Below are 16,350 nucleotides of genomic sequence, written 5' to 3'. Positions count from 1 at the left end.
CCTAAGTTTATATGAGTCAATTTACTTTTGTCTTTTACTGAATTATGGTCTTTTCAACCAGCTTCGATTTTACCAACTGGATTCACAGGGTTTTTTTCTCACTGGACCTTCAGATTTTCGAGCTGTTTTCCTTACGTTTCGTATTTTACCCAAAGGTAATTCTGCAGTATGTCTTATTGCTGAAACCAGATAACCCAAAAAACAACTGCCGGACCAATTCTCAGGTAACCATTTATATGCCTTTTTCCCACAAATAAAATCATTACTTTGGTACTGATACGTGTTATCCCTGCATGAAACATTTTTCTATTCTTAATAGACAATTGCTTAGTTAAGACTGGATTGTCACATACTGCATTTAATGTAGTTTTCATGGAACTCAGATATGAATCATGGTTAGTATTACAAACAGTACCCCCACTTTTGACTTTAATGTAACATTTATAAGACATTGTTATATTACCATTACTCCAGCCCACCTGGAGGGTATTACTTTGTAGAGACATACAACTCCTTTTTGTGTGAACAGGTAAAAATAAAGCAATTTTGTCCTGTGATCTCACAGTTTCTGTATAAAAAAAACTTTCCAAAGTCTTATTTTATCCCCAGAGGGACAGAGGACGTTAAAGTCTATTATATTTTGTTGGTATAGCTGTACAAACTCAGCAATTTGAAATGTGCATAGTTTTTGTATACACTTGCTTCATGGCCAGGTACGTGTTGAAATTTGGATGCCAGTCTATAAACAGTTCATCACGTCTTCTCACTTTCACTTGTGTGGTTGAGTGTAGGGAAACCACAATAAGAGAAAAATTGTCACACTTATAGTTAACAAATACATAGTTAAAATAATTATGCAATAGTTTTTGGGTTGCTCTGCTTTTTTGTCTTTTTTACTCTTGGCCATTTTGCCCTTGTGTATCAGTCACAAAGTTTTTATTCAGCTGAAAGTTCTTTTGTCTGAAAAAGAGTTAAACTGCAAAACAGATTTATTTATAACAGTTTCTTTATTTAATTAGCTAGTGAACTGTCAGCCTCCAGCCCTGCAGGCATGAGAGCTTTTTACTGAGGCACATAATATGCCCTTCCAAATACTACTTTAAAGGGGATCAAACCCTTTACATTTGTTACTGTTTTCATGCTCAGCAATGCTAGAGGTAAACAGCAAATCCAATTCTTCTGAGTCTCACTCATCAACTTTTCTTAACTTGTTTTTTTTTTTTTTTTTAAATCCCATTGTACCTCTCCACCAGTCCTGCTGACTGTGGGTGGTAAGCACAGTGATTCCTTAAGGAAATCCCAAAAAAAAGTCTCCCAAGTTGTTGAATTGACAAAATGTGTCCCATTGCCACTATAGATTCTTTCCGGTATGCCAAATCTAGGAATTATTTCCTTTACTAGGGCCTTTGCCACTGTTGCTGCATTCGGATTCCTGGTTGGAAAAGCTTCTACCCATTTTGAAAACATATCTATGATCACTAAACAGTATTTCTTTTCTTCACATTTATTCAACTCTATGAAGTCCATACAAATAGTATGGAATGGATATGGTGGTGTAGGGAAACTCCTTGCTTGTTTTAAATGCTCCTTGTGCATGGTGCTTGTTACAAGTATGACAAGCTGCACAAAATTTTATTGTATAATTTATGTATCCATATGTTTGGAATATTTTATTTACTAACTGTACCATCCCCTGTTGAGACATGGCTCTGCCCATGGCTCAACAAAGCTGCATCTCTAAATAAATTAGACGGTAATATTGTTTTTTCCTTTGGAAATGTACAGTCCATTTTTAAAAATTGCACCTTGTTTTACCCAGTTTTGTTTTTCTGCTGTTGTAGTAAGCATTTGCATTGTTTTTAACATGTCTAAATCTAAAATCTCAAAGGGCTGTAATTTTTCATTAAAAAAATAAAGTTTCTGAGTCTGAGGCTGCTTGCTTTCAGCTGCATCAGCTCGTGCATTACTTTTTGAAATCTTATCCTGTTGTTTTGTATGAGCTACACATTTACAAATAGCTACTTTGGTAGGCAACTGAATAGATTTTAATAGCTCCAAAATAAATTGCGCATGATTAATAGGTTTTTTACTGGATGTAATTATCCCTCTATTTTCTTTATTATTGTGCAAACACATGCACTGTAGAAAAAGCATACTGATTATCAGTATATATGTTTACTTTTTTTGCCTTTTACTAAAATACATGCTCCTGTCAAAATTACCAGTTCTGCTGCTTGAGCATACAAGTTGTGTGGCAAAGTTTGTGCTTTTAAATTTTTAGTGTCTGTAACTACTGCATACCCCACCAGATTTTTTCCTGTAGGACCCCTTCTGCATGAGCCATTTACGTAATATGTCACCTCAGCATTATCCAAGGGCATATTTGTAAGATCTTGTCTAGGTAAAGCTAACTGTTTATATGAGGTTGACTCAGCAGTATGGTCATACATGAAAGATGTCTAGCAGGAGAAAGGTATGCAACTTTTTCTTGTGGCAGAATTATTGCAACTGCATGAGGCATTTTCAATGTGAGAGGGTGGAATAACACCATTGAGGCTGGAGCCTGTACTGCCATTGCTGCTGCAACTACTGCTTGTACACAGTGAGGCAAAGATTGCACCACTGGGTCTAACTGTGATGAATAGTAAGCTATGGGGCATTGCTTATCCCCATGTTGTTGCTTTAATACTGATGTCATGTACCATTGCTTACAATCTATGGTCTAAAAAAAACGTTTGTGATAACTTGGAAGTCTTAAAACTAATGAAGAAGCTATTAACTGCTTCAACCTGCAGAAAGCCATTTCTGCTTTTGTTTTTCATTGTAAAATAATTTGGTACCCAGTTCCAACAAAAATTAGTTGTACCTAGGAAAGACATTATTTCTTTTTTAGTTGTTGGTTTGGGTGCTTGCAAAATTGCTGTTTTTTCCCCTTTTCTCTTTCCCACTATTTAGTATTTTACCTTTACTGAATATCACATATTCCAGGTATCTAACCTGTGTTTTTTTCCCAAAGTTTGTAACTTACTCTTGTTTACTTTGTGTCCTTGTATTACTAAAAATTTTAACAATGCTACTGTATTCACCCTGCACTGCTGCTGGGTGCTGCTAGCAAGATGTCATTTACATAAAGTAAAATTTGACTACCTTCTGGTGGGGTAGACCCTGCCAGATTGCTAGCCATTTTTGTGCAAATATTATTGGGCTCTCACAATATCCCTGTGGTAGTCGAGTATATGTATACCTTTTACCCTGAAATGTAAATGCAAACCAATATTGACTATCAGGATGTATAGGTATTGAAAAGAAAGCATTGCTTATATCTACCACAGTAAAATACTTTTGTTGTGGCTTTAAATAATTTAACAAGGTATGTGGGTCTGGCACCGTAGGTGCTTTAGGTATTACTGCATTATTCACAGCTTATAAATCTTGTACCATCTGCCATTCCCCGTTTGCTTTTTTTAACAGGAAATAGGGTGTATCACATGGTGAATCAGGAGATTCTACCAGTACTCCTTTTTTGAGTAATGCTGCTTATTATAGGCTTAATTTTTACTTTTGCATTCTTTTTTAAAATGTATTGTTTTTTTCTGTGGTTTAAAAGCTGACTTTGGGGTAATTGTAACTGGTCCTGCTGCTTGAATAAGCCCTACATTTAACTTGCCTGTTGACCACAGAGTTGTTGGAATTTTACACAAGACCTTTTCTTTTTCTTTTAATAAAAATGCTAATCAGCTGTCCTTACTAGATTGCAAGTGTACAGCTGTATGTGTCTGTGTCAACCAATTCAGTTTTGTTTTTATATCCCTTGTCCTGACATTTTTAAATCAGTCTGTTTTTTCATTTTGTTACCTTTTTTTCTAAGTCTGCCCATTTAAAACTTTTGTTTTTTGTCAAGCTGACATGTGGCAGTCTATTGGACTTATACAATCTCATGAACTCCTGAGGTAATGAACAGCTTACTACACTGTTTCCCTCAGTATCCCAGCATAAAGTTTGTAATATTAATTTGTCAGCAGGATTTTTACTTATATTTTTTATTAGGTCCTGGTGTGCTACAGTAGTATGGAGTACAATGTAACAAGTGCTGCTGATCAGTGTCAAGGGAGGGTACCTTACTGATGGCTACGTTTATCAGTTCTTTGGTTACTGCCCCTGGACCAATCATAACTAGGTCCTGGCTGTACCAATAATAGGCTTCACCCTCTGATCACACCACAAGAGCATTCACTTGTCTTTGTGCTTCCATACCCTGCATGGTAGGAACTACTGCTATGCCAAATATCTGCACAAGGTCTTTTTCCAGTAAGTTTACTGGATATTTTTGCAGAAACTACAATTTTACTTTTCTGAGTCATACCTGAAACAGGGTCAGTTATTGCTATATTATGGGAAAGTGGTTCCCTGTATAGCTGTCCATTTGCTGCTTTTACTAATATATAATCAGGTGATTTAGAATGTTTTGGTAACTTGGAGGGGTGTATCAAAGTCCGTGACGCTCCTGAGTCACACAGGAATTTGACCTTTCTTCCCTCCACCAGAAGTGTTACTTCTGGTTTTGTATTTGCTAGGTAGAGCTCCAGGCTCAACAATGCTAAATCTAAAATTTTATTTTCATTTTTATTCTTTACATCTGTTTGTACTTCCTCTATTCCCTCTACTACATTCACATTTTCTTTTTGTTTATTAACCTTTCCTGATGATTTTTGGTTATTATCACTATTATATAGTCAGTCCACATCTCCTTTATCTTCTGTTATTGCTTTCTTATTTTGTTTATAGTCCCTAGCTAGATGCCCTTTTTACCTGACTGTAATACAAATACTTCAGCTCCGTCTTCAGCAGTGAAGACTTGTGCCTTTTTTTCTTTTTACTATTAAGGTGTCTTTCAGTACGTTTAGCATACTCAAGTAAGGCTTGCAGCCTGCTTGTTCAGTGATTTGTCATATGCCTTGTAATAAAACTACTAACAGAGGCAATGCAACCTTTTAAAAATGTATATATATATTTTTTTTTTAATTGTTATTTTAAGCATTTTAATAATCTAGCATAATATCCATCTACTGTCTCATTTTCCTGTTGTAGGCATTAATTAATGCAAGTCCAGTCTACTCTAAGTTTTCATTTTTCAGAGATTTTGTCTGTTAGACCTTTCACTCTGTTGTCTAAAAATGTTTCAGAATTTTTTAAGCTTCTGTTTTTCTTTTGCCTGACGCCCTGCATCAGATTAAAGCTTGTTTAAGGAGTTTAACTAGTGAAAGTTTATCTAGTTTACTATCAAATTTATAGTTGTTAACACATTTTGCAAAATATCTCACATTATCTGCTTACTGTAATTGCATATGCTTCACATTATCCATTAGGGGCGGATCTCGTGATCTCTTAGTGCACTGATTTTCCATGTCTTAAAAAGACTGTTACGTAACCCTTCTCTTGTACCACGTGGTATCTTATTTTCCCATATCCACAGTAGTGTCTAGAATGACTGTTTACTTTGCTTTGTTATTCCCTGATCTATGACTCAAGATACAATATTTTGACTCTCTCTCTCCCTGCTATCACAAACCTTAGCAATAGCACAGTGTAACCTGGTCCCTGATCTAAAACAAAGACAAAGAGGGAAATTTTTCTTACCTGAGCCTCCTGCTCTTATTGTTTCTCCTTGGGGCCCAGTCTTCCGCTTTTCAGCCACAGATCAGAAAGTGGACAGCCTCTTTACACACAACAATTCAGTCGGAGGTCTTTTCACTTTAAGAAGAACCATTCTTTTCGCAGCTTCTCCTGCAGATTTATTAGCACTTATGCACTCTGTGACCTGCAGCTTACCAAGGGAATTCCGGCTCGAAGGACCAAAATGTTAAATAAATTTGTTAGAATCGGACTGTAAAAATCATTGAGTTATTCAAAAACAATGTCAATCAATAACAAACAATAATGCAGGAGAACTCAGATATCTTATTTTCTAATGTACATTAGGAGGCAAAAAACCATACACAAAGTTTGTATAGAATTTTGACTAGTTTATTCACAGAGGACACTATTTTTTATACATGTCATTATCAGTTTTGCCCACCTCACTGGCGTGGTCAGTGACAGGGTCTTTACATCATAGTAATTCATAAAAAGTGCTGAATTTGTGTTTTTTAAAAAGTCTTTTTCCCATGAGAATCTTACAGCCTTGCAAGCAGCTGGTCAGTCACGATGACCTCCTGAGGATGTAGCCAATTCAAGGTTCTCTGATTAGTTTAAATACAATAGATGTATGTCTTCCTTAATGCCTTTCTTTGTCTTCCTTGTTCCCAGCTGCGCATTATCAGAGATAGTGCTGACAAGGCTACTCCTGGTGGAGGCAGGAAAGAGGACACACATGCGAACAGATTTATTATTTTCTAACTTTGCAAAATAATCTTTACTTGAAAGACATGAGCCAGGCTGTGTTTGCAAGCTGCCAAGGTCAAATTTCTGATTACACTGCAGCTTGTGCTTCAAGCAATAATATGCAGGTTTATTTCTACTATTATTCTAGTAAGACAGAATTAAATGCATTACATAAACTTTGTTCTCTATTATGGATTTAAGTACATTTATTCCTAACTAAAGCACACATTTCTCTATATATTTGATCACACAACTTATATATGTTTGAATGTTTAAATACACATCTTCCTAAGCAGCACACATTGTAAATATATTTTTCTAGGCAGCATGTATGTAAATATATTTTCTAAGCAGCATGTATAGATTTTTCTAACAACAGCATTTTGAATTTTGTAATGTCCAGGAACATGTTCAGAATCAATAATTCCAGCATTGGACGCCATGAATTGTCTTTTCTGGGTACCAGGAAAAGTCTTGAATAAAAACCTTGTCCTTTTTCCTTTTCTGGTACCGGTTGATTAGCCCCCATATCCATGAGGGACATGACTTGTTTCTGGGCCTCTGCCCACAGGTTTTGTGGCAGATATGGCCATCCATTTGGAATTGGCAAAGTATGGAAATGAAATCTGTACCCCTGGGATACTATGTTTAATACCCACTTGTCCTGGGTAATTAACTGCCAGTTTTGAGCATGAAGTGCTAGTCCCCCCCCCCCCCCAAGGGGGCTGCCAAAAGATAAGTGCTTGGAGATAGTAGAGGAAAGACACTGAGACTGCTTACTGTAGGGTTGTGCTTTGTTCCTCCAGATTTGGAGGTGGAGGCACCCCCATTGCTTCGACCTGTAAGTACCCTGTGATTGATATCTGGAGCCTTTTGAGCACCTGGGTTTGCCCTGAGTGGCTCTGTTGGACACAGGAAAGGACCAATTTAGTACGCCAGTGCCTACTAAACCTGGGTGGCTGCACTTGCAAGAAATCTTTTCCAGTTTGCATAGATTTAGCTTTGTCTTCTATTTTCTTCAAAACCTCTTCTGCCTTATTACCAAACAGAGTATCATGCTGCAAAGGTGCATCCAAAATTTTAGCTTTAACATGATCAGGCAGATTTTGCTCCTTGAGCCAGGCATGCCTTCTAATCACAGATCTAGTAATGGCGGCCCTACAAGAGGCCTCCAAGGAATCAAAACCACATTGCAAAGTATGCTTTCCAACCTGTTCTGCTGAATGCAATAAATCCTGTAACTCTTTATTTTCCCCACAATCAGAAATCAACATCATTTTCTGTTTCAGTAAGCCCATAACATGCTGTTGATATTTAAGCATATGAAACTGGCAGTTTAAAGCCCTGATTGCCAAGGTTGCAGAAGTATAAACCTTCTTACCCCATCTATCCAGCGCCCTGGAATCTCTATCAGAAGGGGTAGGATTTTTGGCTGTAGAAGCCTTAACACCCTTAGGACCCTGAGAAATAGTCTCAGGATCAGCAGCAGGATTTTTGAATAGAAATTTATGGGAGTCAGGAACCCTGTAATATCTGTCTGGCTTACTAGGAGCCAGAAGCAGGGAATCAGGAGCCATGCTTGATTCCGAGAACACATCATCAACAATGTCTAATACAGGAGGTATTGCCAAAGGCCTATGCTGAGGAAGAAGAAGGAAATCCCCAAGCCTCTTTTTTGATTCAGAGAAGTCCTGACTCTCCCAGTGAAAATGTTCCCTTAAAGTATGCAAAGTCTCTCCAAAAGAGTAATCCTCAGGAGGAGATGCAGATGGGATGGATTCCTCTGCATCAGAATCCTCATAGGGTGGAATAGAAAATTCCTGATCAGAAGAGGAATCAGAAGAAATGGAAACCTGATCTGAAGATTCATAATCAGTGCCTTGCCTAGGCCTCTTAGCAGGCAGGGTTCATAATCAGTGCCTTGCCTAGGCCTCTTAGCAGGGGGGGGGGGGGGGTTGGGAACCCCTGATCAAGGTAATTAAATCCTCAGCCATTTTGATCATCTGTTTTTTAGGCATAGGGGCCTGAGCACATGGCTCATGCGTCAGTTTTTTAAACATAGTTGTTTTTGACCTTGTTTTTATTGCTGGCATTGGTTTAATATAAAAATGTTAAGGCCTGAAAACACCCTCAAAAGCCGGTGCCTGCTCAGCGGCTCCGGACCCATCCAAGGGAGAAACATCCACGGGTACAATACTCTGAGAATCTCGCAGCAGACCGGACTCCGAATGGGTCTCGGTAGAGGCCTGCGACTCAAAAGCACCTCACTGAGTACCGGTGAACCGGCAACTGGCTTAGGAGAAGCTTTGTTGTTGGTTTTGGACCTCAACGGTCTGTCTTTTTCCTTGCATTGTTTGTGAACTCCGGTAGTCGGATTGCTAACCGACATTTCAGGATAGTTAAATCTTGAACCAAAATATTTAGAAGCAAAAATATACTGACGCTTAATAGTGCATTGGTTAAATCTAGCACAAAATCGACAAGCAAGGCACGTTGTGATCAGGGCCTAGGCAAGGAATACAGTACAAATGAAAATCCTTATGAGGTATTTGCTTCCCACAAGTAATGCAATTATTAACTTTTACTAACATCGGTAAGGAGCAAGAAAAAGTTTCCCCAATGGGGTACTTAGCTTTAGTTGAAGACTTCCGTTCTGAAACTCGAATACAAAAATTTCAGGAGTCGGCTGACTGGCACTTGTGAACTGCTTCTGCTTCGGGCACCGTGCAGCAAGAAAGACTGAATAAAATGGCGTTGGCTGCATGTTTTATACCCCTGACGTCATGGAAGAGGAGACAGCAACCGACACAAGACCCAAGACTTTGTTATTCAGGCCGACAGAGGGCAACCTGCCAGCATATTACCCAAATGTAATGACTGCAACAGTGAAACACGAAGAACATCTGCCATTATTATCTTTTTTATCCTCTTCTATTACTACTGGAGCTCTTCTTGCAATTAATATAAGTACTCCTCTTTTCCTTTGTCCCAGATATTCCACTTAATAACCATCCTAAAAACCTTTCTTTGTCAAATTCACATGTTCAGTTCTTTCGAAGTGTCTCCTGTAACATAACTATTTGCACTCTACATCCACCTTCCATCCTTTTTTGTGATGAGTTTTTGTGCAGAATTTGTCCAACTGATAGTTTTAGGGAGAGGCAAATAGATCTATGTCTGGGCTCCCCCATTTCTGTGTTAACATGCTGAAGATTTGTGGATCCAGTTTCCATTCGTGCGGGTCCATAAGATTTCTGCTTAGGTCATCTGCCAGAGTATTTTGCTTTCCTGGCAGGAATTGAGCTTGCAGATGTATTTGGTAAGTGAAGGCTGTGTTCCACAAGGCCATGGCTAGTCTGCAAATGGGGTAGGAATGTGTACCCCCTGCTTATGTACCACATAACTGTGGTGTTGTCCGTCTTGATCAGTAGTTGTCCTGGATGAAGTAAGTCCTTGAAGGCTGTCAGAGCATTCTGAACAGCTAGCACTTCTTTTTGGTTGATATGCAGATGCATTTGGTTTGGGCTCCATTTGCCATGAATGCATCTCCCTGCCAGGTGGGCCCCCCAAGCATAGTCTGATGCTTCTGTAGTTAGGGTTTGAGTGGCAGGGGGTAGAGTGAATGATGGTCCCTTGTTTTGGTGACATGTCTCTGCCCACCAAAGAAACTCCAGCTGTAGGCAGGGAATAAGATGAATCGTTGTTTCCAGGCTGTGACAATGTTGACTCCATAAATTTTTTAGGTACCATTGAAGTTTCCTCATATGCAGTCTCACATATGGAATTAGTAGAATGCAGGAATACCATGAACCTCAAAGCCTGCAGAATTTGTCTTGCAAATAACTGGGTTTTTGTTGCCATTTGTTTGAAGTATGCTGTCAGTTGCCTTTGTTTATCTGGCATGAGGTAAGCCATCTGGGCAGTTGTATTCACGCTTGCACCCAGGAATGTAATTATTTGAGAGGGTACCAGTTGTGATTTCTTTTCATTTATGGTGTACCCTAGGCATGCTAGAAGCCTTTTTACAAACGCCAGATGTTGAAGAAGAGTGTCCTTGTCCTCTGCTTGAATGAGACAATTGTCCAGATAAGGATAAATTTGAATGTTTCTTTGTTGGCAGAATGCAATTACTTGTGCCAGGCACTTTGTAAAGATGCTGGACACAGTAGATAAGCCAAAGGGCAGTGCAAAGAATTGGCAATGCAAAAAACCTGCTTTGAAGCGGAAGTATCTTCTGCATGATTCCCTTATTGGGATATGCAGGTATGCCTCTTTTAAGTCTAGAGTAACTAACCAAGCATTTTTGCCTAGCATAGGCAGTAGCTGTTGTAAAGTCAGCATTTTGAATTTTGTAATGTCCAGGAACATGTTCAGAATCGATAATTCCAGCATTGGACACCATGAATTGTCTTTTCTGGGTACCTGGAAAAGTCTTGAATAAAAACCTTGTCCTTTTTCCTTTTCTGGTACCGGTTGATTAGCTCCCATATCCATGAGGGACATGACTTGTTTCTGGGCCTCTGCCCACAGGTTTTGTGGCAGATCTGGCCATCCATTTGGAATTGGCAAAGTATGGAAATGAAATCTGTACCCCTGGGATACTATGTTTAATACCCACTTGTCCTGGGTAATTAACTGCCAGTTTTGAGCATGAAGTGCTAGTTCCCCCCCCCCCAAGGGGGCTGCCAAAAGATAAGTGCTTGGAGATGGTAGAGGAAAGACACTGAGACTGCTTACTGTAGGGTTGTGCTTTGTTCCTCCAGATTTGGAGGTGGAGGCACCCCCATTGCTTCGACCTGTAAGTACCCTGTGATTGATATCTGGAGCCTTTTGAGCACCTGGGTTTGCCCTGAGTGGCTCTGTTGGACACAGGAAAGGACCAATTTAGTACGCCAGTGCCTACTAAACCTGGGTGGCTGCACTTGCAAGAAATCTTTTCCAGTTTGCATAGATTTAGCTTTGTCTTCTATTTTCTTCAAAACCTCTTCTGCCTTATTACCAAACAGAGTATCATGCTGCAAAGGTGCATCCAAAATTTTAGCTTTAACATGATCAGGCAGATTTTGCTCCTTGAGCCAGGCATGCCTTCTAATCACAGATCTAGTAATGGCGGCCCTACAAGAGGCCTCCAAGGAATCAAAACCACATTGCAAAGTATGCTTTTCCAACCTGTTCTGCTGAATGCAATAAATCCTGTAATTCTTTATTTTCCACACAATCAGAAATCAACATCATTTTCTGTTTCAGTAAGCTCATAACATGCTGTTGATATTTAAGCATATGAAACTGGCAGTTTAAAGCCCTGATTGCCAAGGTTGCAGAAGTATAAACCTTCTTACCCCATCTATCCAGCGCCCTGGAATCTCTATCAGAAGGGGTAGGATTTTTGGCTGTAGAAGCCTTAACACCCTTGGGACCCTGAGAAATAGTCTCAAGATCAGCAGCAGGATTTTTGAATAGAAATTTGTGGGAGTCAGGAACCCTGTACTATCTGTCTGGCTTACTAGGAGCCGGAAGCAGGGAATCAGGAGCCATGCTTGATTCCGAGAACACATCATCAACAATGTCTAATACAGGAGGTATTGCCAAAGGCCTATGCTGAGGAAGAAGAAGGAAATCCCCAAGCCTCTTTTTTGATTCAGAGAAGTCCTGACTCTCCCAGTGAAAATGTTCCCTTAAAGTATGCAAAGTCTCTCCAAAAGAGTAATCCTCAGGAGGAGATGCAGATGGGATGGATTCCTCTGCATCAGAATCCTCATAGGGTGGAATAGAAAATTCCTGATCAGAAGAGGAATCAGAAGAAATGGAAACCTGATCTGAAGATTCATAATCAGTGCCTTGCCTAGGCCTCTTAGCAGGGGGGGTTCATAATCAGTGCCTTGCCTAGGCCTCGTAGCGGGGGGGGGGTTGGGAACCCCTGATCAAGGTAATTAAATCCTCAGCCATTTTGATCATCTGTTTTTTAGGCATAGGGGCCTGAGCACATGGCTCATGCGTCAGTTTTTTAAACATAGTTGTTTTTGACCTTGTTTTTGTTGCTGGCATTGGTTTAATATAAAAATGTTGAGGCCTGAAAACACCCTCAGAAGCTGGTGCCTGCTCAGCGGCTCCGGACCCATCCAAGGGAGAAACATCCACGGGTACAATACTCTGAGAATCTCGCAGCAGACCGGACTCCGAATGGGTCTCGGTAGAGGCCTGCGACTCAAAAGCGCCTCACTGAGTACCGGTGAACCGGCGACTGGCTTAGGAGAAGCTTTGTCATTGGTTTTGGACCTCAACGGTCTGTCTTTTTCCTTGCGTTGTTTGTGAACTCCGGTAGTCGGATTGCTAACCGACATTTCAGGATAGTTAAATCTTGAACCAAAATATTTAGAAGCAAAAATATACTGACGCTTAATAGTGCATTGGTTAAATCTAGCACAAAACCGACAAGCAAGGCACGTTGTGATCAGGGCCTAGGCAAGGAATACAGTACAAATGAAAATCCTTATGAGGTATTTGCTTCCCACAAGTAATGCAAATATTAACTTTTACTAACATCGGTAAGGAGCAAGAAAAAGTTTCCCCAATGGGGTACTTAGCTTTAGTTGAAGACTTCCGTTCTGAAACTCGAATACAAAAATTTCAGGAGTCGGCTGACTGGCACTTGTGAACTGCTTCTGCTTCGGGCACCGTGCAGCAAGAAAGACTGAATAAAATGGCGTTGGCTGCATGTTTTATACCCCTGACGTCATGGAAGAGGAGACAGCAACCGACACAAGACCCAAGACTTTGTTATTCAGGCCGACAGAGGGCAACCTGCCAGCATATTACCCAAATGTAATGACTGCAACAGTGAAACACGAAGAACATCTGCCATTATCATCTTTTTTATCCTCTTCTATTACTACTGGAGCTCTTCTTGCAATTAATATAAGTACTCCTCTTTTCCTTTGTCCAAGATATTCCACTTAATAACCATCCTAAAAACCTTTCTTTGTCAAATTCACATGTTCAGTTCTTTCGAAGTGTCTCCTGTAACATAACTATTTGCACTCTACATTTTTAATACAGTTAATTTTTGCTTTTTTTGTATTTATCTGTGAGATCATTGACATTTAAAGAAATTACAGAAAGCATCATTGTATTAAAAAGTTATTCCCACCTTTTATGTATAACACCTTTTTGGTTAAATGTCTCGGGTTCCAGCTTTTGTGTTACATGCATACACTGTTTGGCAGGTTGAACTCTTTATATATTTGTTTCCTGTCATATCGATTTGTGCCTATGTCACATCTTACAAAACTTCTTCTTGTACTGAAAGCACTCAAGTAAAAAAAATACCCCCTAAAGCTTATTAAATTTAATACTAACACATAAAACAATATAAATCTTAAAATATTGATGTTTTATCCTCCTAATAGGAACAAATGTCCCAAACTGACATCCAGACTCACAGAGTTGAGTTAACCTAAAAGAAAGGTCAGCCATGGTAAGATGCATGGTGCAGCCTGTGCTTCTACTAAGTACTAACTGGTCTTGTCTTATCTTTATAGCTCTCCCAGCTGGAGAAACCCCTGAATGCATTCAGAAAACATTACTCCTATCCAGTTTCTCTTTTCATTTTCCCCCCAGCCAAATTATTCTCCACGAGATAGTAGCCAATTTCTCTTTGTCAAATTGTCTCCATGGAGACATGAGAATTAGACAGCAAATTTTTCATTATCAGATAGTTTTCATGGAGACATGAGGGCCAGATACAGAATTGCTACTAAGCTTGCATTCATTTGCTAGAATAATATTCAATATCCTTTTTCATTTGCTTGCTTTTTGTTAAAACATGTTACTAAATCAATCTAAGGTCCTTAATCCAGTCACTCCCCCATGCAAGAAAGCACATTTTCTTTCGTCATTCTTTTTTAACCAGTTTTTTTTTACACTGCAGTGCCTACATTTCTCAAAACTGAACATGAAAAAAGAAAGAAGGTAGAAAGAAAGGGAAAAAATAACACCTATTTACAATACCCATTACATTACAAATAATTAAGAAAAACAGCTTTATAGCATGCAAAGAAAACCATACACCACAAAAATAGTAGTATTAAGAAAAATGTTTTATTTACTTGCAGTTAACTTTGTCCCCCTCTTCCCCTGCCCAAAGCATTTTTTCTGAACATTAATGACATGAAATAGGGTATACTATAGAGTCCCCCACAAGTCCAACAAATTCTTAAAAAGTCCAATATTTTCAGATTTTCTTGTTCTGTCAAATTTCACAAATATAATTATTGCACTGCAATCGCACATTGTAACTAGTTTTATTACTGTTCATCTCCAACTCCCAAATCCTATCACTGCTTCATTTCCAATGTACTCTCCATTCTTCTAGTCGACTCTCATGCTCCCTTCTTTGTCCAACAATTTCTGTTGAAACAGTGGAAATGTTTCACATATACAATCTCTTGGTCTTTATTACTAGAAGAACAAGAAGCAGAGTCTCCTTTTGTTTCACAGCTCACTTTTTTTGGGCAAACTTTTGTATTTCCTCCTTAGGATGTACTTCATCAAAAAATGATTTTGTCTCCTTCAGGGAAGAATACCTTGAAGGCAGCTAGCTACAGCAGTTTGAATCTCACACCTGCATCTCGACATTCCCTGAATAGTGGAATGAATTTACTCCTCTTCTGTCTGGTGTACAGTGAGTAATCATTCTCCATAAACACTATCTCCCATTTTTAGTATTTTGTCTTTCTGCCACAGTTTTCTCAGAATCAACGCCTCCTGCTGGTAGGATTGCATCTATGGTTTAGGTTGCTGTCTTATAGCCACGTTTGGAGCACACACATGATGCACCCTTTCAACTAATACTGTTGATGTGGCATACCAGTCCAGTTGCGTATTTGTGCTTTCATAAAGTTAATGTAGTCTGTTCCTTCCAGCTTCTCTGGTATAGCTGAAAATCTCAGGTTTTCCTTATGTACTCTGTCCTCTAATTCTATTTTTTTAAACATCTATTCCTGAGCAGTCTCACATTCAGCAAGCCTTCTCTTCATTTCAACATCTGATTTTTGCAGCTTTATCACCTCATCTGAATACCAGTTCAAAGCTGCTTCCATTTTTGTACAGACTTTTGTTGTTTGTGTTGCTATACTCTATCAAAGTTTCATTTATTTTAACCAGGTCGGTGTGCAGTTGTCTTGTATCTTCCTGTAGGTTACTGGAGATTGCACTGGTTTTTGCTGAACAGCTGCAGAACTTTCCACAGTCAGTATTTCTTCCTCACTTTTTTGTAGCTGATTTTTTTCAGGTGCTTTGTATTTCTTTTTTCCTTTCATCCAGGCAGTACACTTACTAATCAATTACTGAAATATACCCATAAATACAAGTCTACTGGCCTTCTCTGTTTAATTTCTGTTTTCACACTGGGAGAGCTAGAGTTAAGCTGTTACTCAGTGTGCAGCCATCTTGGAAGTCATATTCCTATTACTTCTTAACCATATCCCTTCTCTTTTATTTCTATCTTATTTTTAAATTCCATTTTCATTTTATCTCACTCACTAGCTATTCCTTTAGAAGAAATGTATATATTCTTAAATAGCTCTTGAACAATTTGTACTGCCCAGTCCTTAAATTCCTCTCTTGTTAAAAGGTAGCTGGGAGTGTCCCAGTGACTCATTTTTACTTCATTACCCTGCATTTTCATCTTATTTTTTACTGGTGTATGACCTGAAATAGTTATTGGATATGTGTCAAAACTTTCAATTAAATGCATGTGTTTTTGTGAAATATTATTTCTATCTGGTTTGGCCCAGTTATTGAGCCTTGGAGAATATGTAAATTCTAAGTTCATACGACTGAATTTGCATCTTCCATGCCAAATATTTTTAGAATATCTTCAGAAATATATACTGTTTTTTTTATAGTCTCCCTTCTAGGTCCCCTGATACATACTCACTATAACAAATCAAGTTCCAGCCCCAACCTATA

This window comes from Protopterus annectens, chromosome 3.part1 (genome assembly GCF_019279795.1).
Source record: "Protopterus annectens isolate FY-2018-M chromosome 3.part1, PAN1.0, whole genome shotgun sequence".
NCBI lineage: Eukaryota > Metazoa > Chordata > Ceratodontiformes > Protopteridae > Protopterus > Protopterus annectens.
This window is presented reverse-complemented; position numbering follows the sequence as displayed.